Consider the following 8,769-nt stretch of genomic DNA (forward strand, 5'->3'; position numbering starts at 1 on the left):
GACTCTCTTTCCACTATAAATTCTTGGGCTCAGGGCTTAGTATGGATGTCAAATCCAGGGCCAAAGGATTCTCTCTTCCTGGAATCTAAAAATAGGGACACAGAGATTTCATCAGCCAGTAAGAAAACTTGAACTAAAAGATGAGATGTACCTCAGGATTAAGCATAAGTAGCCAATCTCTAAAAAGGAAAGAATGAAGCCAATGTACATTCAAGACAAAGTACGTATATGTGCCTTGTGTGTGCCTGTGTATATATGTAAGAGAGAGACAGAGACAGAAAGAGACAGGGAAACAGAAAGGGGCTTGATTTTCTCCTTTTCAGCTCCTCCAAGGACCAGCTGCACTTGCTGCATTTGGATCTTATAAAAGTCCCTGTATCCTCAATCATCCCCATCATACCCTCCTTGACTTAAGATAATATTCAAAAGTAAGCTGAGGCACATTAAAATTTTTGAGTTTATTTTGAGCAAAATTGGATTCAAAATCTGTTTAGAAGCACTCTGCTGACAAGAACGAGGGGAAACACTTATCACAGAGTAAGTGTGGAAGCAAAGAAAGGCAATTATTAGATCAGCTACAGCTTAATGCCCCATTGGCTGTTTGTGATTGGTTGTTCTTGGCATTTTGATTTCATAACCTTGAGGCATTTATAAGCTCAGAGTTTGGTTTTATGTCATCCATGATGATGCAAGGCCACGTCAGTATAATGGCCTCCTTATTTCATTAATTTAATAGTAGTTTGAGGAAATTCTTGCTTCTTGTTATTTAGCTATAGACCTCCTACCAGCTAAAAAAAACGGAGCTGTTTGGGGGGAAATAAGAAGAATCGTACTCTAACAACTACTAATATTTTATTAGCCCATGTAGTCTTTTGTTTGAATTGGTTGCAGATTTTTCCTTGGGAGGACCAACATCCACGCAATGGCTGGTTAGTAGTTTTAATACACACAACACTGCGATCTGAGTGTCCTGGATAACAGAGAGAAATGGGTGCTTCTTCACTTGGCAAATGTTCAATCAGAAACATCCTGCAAACCTGCCATTCACATTAACCACCAGCATCCTTTGCTTTCAGTGAGGTCACATTTCTTCCCAAAGATGTTGGCTGGATTTAAATACAAAACTCATATTTTCTGGGCAATATTTGCTATAACTATAAATTGAAAAAAAATAAGTCTAGGGCATCTGGGTGGCTCAGTCAGTTAAGCATCTGCTTTTGGCTCAGGTCATGATCTCAGGGTCCCAGGATTGAGCCCCGCATTGGGTTCCCTGCTCAGCGGGGAGTCTGCTTTTCCCTACCCTCTGCTTGTGTGCGCTCGCTTCCTCGCTCTCTCCCTTAAAATAAATAAGATTTAAAAAAAAAAAAAAGGAAAAAAAGTAAGTCTAATGTAGATTTTGCATTGGAACTTTCTTCTTTCTTTTTTTTCAGTGGATCATTATTTTAACCACTTTTATTACTTTCATACACAAAAAAAAACCCTGCCCTGTAATTGAATTTGGTTTTACAAATGAATGATTATTATTCTAAAAGCTGAGGAAGTTTCTGAATAAAGGAATGTAAAAGTGGGCCACCGTATAAACTCATTTTCTTAATGGAATTTTTATTACTTAAAAGAATAGTGAATTCCAGTCTACTTATGTTTAGAATCCCAATGTATACTTTAGCCAGATAAAAAGATGGGATTAATGAGTGAGCTTTTCTCATACAGAAAACCATAAACACTGACTAACACGTACTTAAATGCTGGGGTATTATCTTCAGTCAAATATTAAAAGTTAGTGGAGTCACTCAGCTAACTCCCTTTTTATCTCATCGGCTCTCCTTTTAAGTCCTTTCTGACACTCAGCCGAATTATTATATGTAATAATAAGAGTATGAAATAGCAATTTAAATTCTCAAAAAATATAGTCACACAAAGGTACATATTGAAAAATCATTAGGCAGACTTTGGATAGATAACAAGAATATAGTTTACCACAAATCAGCTTATCTGGTAGTTCAAGTACATTACAAATTTTTTTTTGCATATTCTGCTTTTCTTTTTTAAGTTTGTTTGTTTAAGCAATCTTTACACCCAATATGGGGCTTGAATTTACAACCCTGCGATTGAGAGTCACATGTTATATGGATGGAGCCACCAGGCACCCCCATTACAAAACTCCTAAAAGAATCGTAAATGTCATTGATGGAATTTCAGATCCTAAAGAAACACCTACTGTATCTCAAGCCCAGAAAAGATGCATAATAGCTGTGACAACCCTTTTTGGAGTTGCTAAGACGTCTTATCATGGTATCTCTTATCTCATAACCATTTTTTCCACTGCCCCTTACTTGTGAATTAAATCTGATATTATTTCACACTCTAAAATAATTGCCCACAGACCCATCAAGGTGTCAAGGACTGGCAGTCATCACAGCCCTATGCTTTGCTGTTTTGTGATGTGACTTTATCACAAACTCACCAATATAATACAGCACCTTTACCTGCCACAACTGAAACCATGGCAGGGGGAACTTCATCTTTTCAAAGCAGAAAGCAAAAAGTTAGGCAGTTACACAGCAGCACGTGGGTGTGGGGGAATCTTCAAAACCAAAGTCTATCCTGGCACCTGGATGCCTCAGTCAGTTCAGCGTCTGACTCTTGGTTTCAGCTCAGGTCATGATCTCGGGGTCCTGAGACCAAGTCCCGTATGGGGCTCCACACTCAATGCGGAGTCTACTTGTCCCTCTCCCTCTGCTCCTTCTCACACCCCTGCTGGCATGCATACTCTCTCTCTCTTAAATAAATAAATAAAATCTTAAACAAAACAAAATGAAAAACAAAGTCTGTCCTGCCACTAAAAAAATTAAGATGTTTTTCCTTGGTGTTCTTTACCAAGTTACTTGATTATAAGCAAAAATTGGGGAACCACCCATAAGACTGTCTTTGAAATGATGACATATTAAATGAAAGGTCATCTTTCTTCTCAGCTGACAGAGTGAGGTTGCAGCGTGGCTCAGAAAGTCCTAGCTCATTCAAGATGGTGTATACTCCTTTAATTAAGGAGTCAAGGTAAAAGACACATTGTACACTCAGAGTAAGGGGTCGGATCCCAACATGGTGACTTAAGATAGAAATGAATACCAGTACCTTTGGAATAGTAGGAAAGAGAGACAGTCTGAGAGCTCCTGAAGGACTGGATAAAACAGTCTCTGGAGGAAAGGCAGAACTGTGTGGGAAAAGTAAGCTGAGAGACTTAAAAGGACATTATAACATTGGCCAGGATAACCCCTATTTAATAAAGTTCTTAAAGTTCTTTAGACCTAAATGACTTGGAAGAAATCCAAAATAGTCCCACCTTAAAGTATGTTGTATTTCATAGCAAGTTTCAAATGTATTGGCCTCGGTCATTTTTCTCTGCCATAATCTTCCAGCATATGTACCCATGACACGCTTTGCATTTTAAAAATCTTGCATCTTGCTTTATAATGTGTCAGTGAAAGGACATGATTCATACCTTTTGTGCTGAAACAAAATATAAAATATTACCTGCCGCTAAAGATGGCAGACCATTTACAAAATCTGTGACTGACCAGCGCATCTCACTGCCGTAGTTATGAAGACTGGAGAATATAGAGGTGAGATGACAGTAATCTACTCACACAAATGCACATACACACACCATCACTGGCCATCATCATTTCAGCTACAGTCGTCACAGGGTTTAGTGCTTCAAAAGGGAGTCTTGTTAATTCAAATTCTTTTCTGAAATGAACATACTCTCTTTTGATAAAGAAAGCCAGTGTCTCTGTAGAGTTCCAAAAATGATTTCTAGTCTTCTTGCCTCAGAATACATAGACAAGTAATGGATTGAGGTGGTTGTAATAGAAAAAATAGAAGTCTAAGAGGGAAATTATGCAGTAAATAAAAGACATTTAAAATGATGTCATTTAGGGGTAACTGGGTGGCTCAGTTGGTTAAGCATCCAGGTCTTGATCTCAGGGTCATGAGTTCAAGCCCTGTGTTGGACTCCATGCTGGCCATGGAGTGTCCTTACAAATAAAATAAGATAAAATAAAATAAAATGATATCATTTAAAGAATAAACAAGAAACTATTAACAGAAGCCTCTCTGATGAGTGAAAATTGGGAGTATAAGAGTGGAATGGGGAGATAATTTTTAATTTTAATTTTAAGGTTTTCCATCCTAATAGTTTTTATCTCTGAGCACGAATCACTTTATAATGAAATCAAAGCCCCCAAAATGTTCCAAGGAATATGTTTAGATACTTTAAAAAAAAAAAAAAAGAAGTGTTATTTTATAGAAGGCTTTTGACTGTCAGTGACATCCAAGGGGAGTTCCTTTGACCTTTTTTTTAAAGCTAGACAAGTAGCCTTTGCAAATAAAATTGTCATTCTGTTAGTAAAAGAAAGACGCAGAGGAGAGAAGACTTTGAGTTGGTATCTAGCAGTTTTCCACAGCATCCTTAGACTCGTGCAATACTATGAAGATAACAAGGTGAGAAGATGGGCTTTCGATGTTGCCAGAAAGCTTCTGAGCTCAATATGGAGCTGTCTCACTCCAGAACTTTTGTATGCAATAGTACTACCACTGTTTAAGTCACTTTCTTAGGGGATTCACTTATTTGCAACTGTCGGCTAGAGGACTACTGTAAGAAACTCACAGTCCTGCAAGAAATAGGGGAAGTTTCTTGAATAAGACAGCACAGAGCTGGACCCCTGGGCCCCTTGGGGTTTGGAAGCAGTTGTCAATGAACAATGTACAGGTGGGTATGCCCTGAACAGGAACCAGATTTACTGATCTTCTGAACACTAGAGAAGTTATTTTTCATGTACAGCAATGACTAGCATAAACTCTGTCTCTAAAAGAAATCATTTTAATATGTCATAATTACCTTAAGTTGTGAGAAATTAAAAGCAAATATCTGTAAAGTAATAATACAAAAGTATAATTAAAACTACAAAAGTCTGACAATTTGTTCTCTATTTCATGCATACAAAACTGCTATCTTGCTGGAGAACATATATATATAAATGCATATATATCGCAAAAAAACCTTATTTTGACTTGTGGAAAATTGTGCATAAGGCCAACAGTCACATAATAATAGTAAGCATCTATTGTATGCTTATTATATGCCAGATATTACTCTAAGCTCTTCACATACATCGATTCAATTCTTACAGCAACTTTATCAGGGAAATGCCATTTCTCCATCTTTACAAATGAGAATACAGAGAGGTTAAGTGACTTCCTCAAACCCCACAGCTGGGACAGAGCAGAGACGGGATTAGAAGTCAGATAGCCTAGTCCTACTGCCCGGATCTACTCTACCACTTCTCTATGTTAGTTGGGTACCATCTGTATATATTTCCTCCTCCTCAGGGTTACATCATACAGTCTATATGATTTCTGTATACACTAGAATCCCAACCAATATATATCTAATGTTTTAACCACGAACACTATTTTATTTTTCCTATTATCATATGATTATAAAAGAGTTATGTTCTTTCCATATATATATAGCTAGATGGCTAGATACAGAAAGAATTCTTCATATGCAAAAATGATGTTTCTTTTCATTGGAAAACTCACTATAAATTGTGTTTTTCAAAAATGGATTTGGATTTATTTAGATCCACCCAAGCAGTTGCATCTCTAATCCACCTGAGGCCAAATGTTGTACAGTAATGAGAAAAGAGCACAGGATTTGACCTCAAGAGGACCAACAAAAGATTACTTCAAAGAAAATCAGGTATGTATCAACACAGTTCATAAGTTTGATTCATTCTGTAAAACTGACATTTTCCCTTACCTTTTTAGAAAGAAAGCTAAATGCAACCAGGAGAACAAGGAAAGAGAAACAATATGCATCATTGACAAAATAGCAAATTTAAATTTGGGCAAAAAAAAATTTGCCCAAATTTAACAAGATGAAAAAGGTGAAAGAGGTGTCAAACGCAGGGAGATGCAGTAGGGTATGAGGAAGAATTAAAACAGAATCTTGTCTTCACAGAAAAAGAGTCAGGGTATACATATCCAGAATGTATCTTGATGTGTACAGTCTCAAGTACAAAACTAAAATTAACGAAACTACAAGCATGCTAGAGATGAAAGCTTCATTTATTCCAGTTTGGTTCTAATAAACAGATTACAGTTAATATGGAACCATGCAGCTAAGCCATATTTGTAAGAAGAAACTGATCTATAAGGAGAGGAGAAAAATTTTGAATGGTAAGTAGACCTACAGCTCTTGATGTCCTTTGGTTAGAAAAAGTAAGGACTGGGTATAGTCATAAGTGAATGCACTTATGGAAATGCAAGAACATAGGGAAAATGCCTACAATATTGAAACATTGAGTCTACCCTACTTCTAAAGTGTTAGTATAGAAAATCAATCTCAACTCATTTAAAGTTGAGTGATCAAAATGAAGCCCAGAAGAACATCTTTTTTAAAGGATACCACAAGTATAAAGGAAGAAAAGAATAAAGAAAGCAACAGTAGATAAAGAACATGTACCACAAAAATATTGCCATAGAGCAGATGAGAAATCTAATAAAATATGTCACCTTGAATGCAAAAATCTGGCTGAAACAATTGCTTCTGTAAAGCAAGTGGATGACAACAAAGATAGAAGGAACAATAAAAACAGGAGATGGTGACATGCAAGAGAGAAAGGGAGAGGGTAGAAAATATCAGTATGAAGAATAACTCTTGGCCACACAGACATTAAGAGGATAAAATGCTATCAACTTTTGGCACAAACTTGAAAATTTACATAAAATGGAATATTTCTAGAAAAGCACAAATATCAAAACTGACACACGAAGGAAGTGAATATCTGAGTAATCCTACAAACATTAAAGTCAAGCCATAGTTACAAGCCTTGTCACAAAAATATCCCCAGGTATGCATGGCTTTATTAATAAATTCTACCAAACAGTTAAGAAACAACACCAACCTTATACATAGAGAGAATAGAGAAAAGTAGGGAAAACTTTCCAATTCATTGCATGAGGACAGAAATACCTTAATATTAAAAACTGGCATTAAAACAAAAAACATAACATAAAAAATGGCATAAAAAACAACAGGAAAATAAGTTCAAAATCTTAAAATATTACTAAGTCAAATCAGCCAATTACAAAGAGTGTAATCTATTAGAATAAAATCGAGCTTATTCTAGGAAAGCAAGTAATATCTTAACATGAACAATTTAACATGAACATGAATAATGTAATTCACCACATTAATAGAATGTAGTAGAATGCATTATTGCCTCAACTCTTCACCTCTCTTTGTATCCATGCCCTTGGTCATTTAAATTTGCATTTCCTTTCACTACATTGATTGGGAATATATTTTCTTTCTTTTTAACTTCAAGTTCAATCATGTGACTCTTCTGGCCAGTGAAATGTTGGAGGGGGGGTGGTAGGAGGGGCAGAGACTTGAAATGGCTTAAGTGGGTAGATTTGATACCTACCATGGTCTGCCATCACCATTAGAAAAACATACTCAGAGAAGATATTTTCAAATGACATATCAGGTAAAGGGCTAGTATCCAAATCTATAAAGAAGTTATCAAACTCAACATCCAAAGAACAAAATAATCCAATCAAGAAATGGGCAGAAGACATGAACAGACATTTCGGCAAAGAAGACATCCAAATGGCCAACAGACACATGAAAAAGTGCTCCACATCACTCCGCATCAGGGAAATACAAATCAAAACCACAGTGAGATACCACCTCACACTAATCAGAATGGCTAAAATTAACAATTGATGAAACAACAAGTTCCCTGGGAGGGGAACCCTCCTACACTGTTGGTGGGAATGCAAGCTGGTGCAGCCACTCTGGAAAACAGTATGGAAGTTCTTCAAAAAGTTGAAAATAGAGCTACCCTATGACCCAGCAATCACACTAGTGCGTATTTACCCTAAAGATACAAATGTAGTGATCTGAAAGGCGCATGCACCCAAATGTTTATAGCAGCAATGTCCACAATAGTCAGACTATGGAAAGAACCTAGATGTCCATCAACTGACGAATGGATAAAGAAGATGTGGTATAGGGGCGCCTGGGTGGTTCAGTGGGTTAAAGCCTCTGCCTTTCGCTCAGGTCATGATCCCAGAATCCTGAGATCGAGCCCCGCATCGGGCTCTCTGCTTGGCAGGGAGCCTGCTTCCTCCTCTCTCTCTCTCTGCCTGCCTCTCTCCCTACTTGTGATCTCTATCTGTCAAATAAATAAATAAAATCTTTAAAAAAAAAAGATGTGGTATATAGATAGATAGATAGATAGATAGATAGATTCCATATATGATGGAATATTACACAGCCATCAAAAAACACTGAAATCTTGCCATTTGCAATGACGTGGATGGAACTAGAGGGTATTATGCTAAGCGAAATAAGTCTATCAGAGAAAGACAATTATCATATGATCTCTCTGATATGAGGAACTTGAGAGGCAGGGCAGGGCATCGTAGCGGGGAGGGAAGGAAAAAAATGAAACAAGAGGGATCAGGAGGGAGACAAACCATAAGAGATTCTCAATCTCAGGCAACAAACTAAGGGTTGCGGGGGGGGGGGGGGGATAAGGTGGCTGGGTTATGCACATTGGGGAAGGTATGTGCTATGGTGAGTGCTGTGAATTATGTTAAGAGTGATGTTTCACAGACCTGCACCCTTGAAGCAAATAATACATTATATGTCAATTTAAAAAAAGAAAAACATGCTCAGAGTAGACCACTGGTCCCAAG

This window comes from Meles meles, chromosome 10 (assembly GCF_922984935.1).
Source record: "Meles meles chromosome 10, mMelMel3.1 paternal haplotype, whole genome shotgun sequence".
In the NCBI taxonomy this organism is placed as follows: domain Eukaryota; kingdom Metazoa; phylum Chordata; class Mammalia; order Carnivora; family Mustelidae; genus Meles; species Meles meles.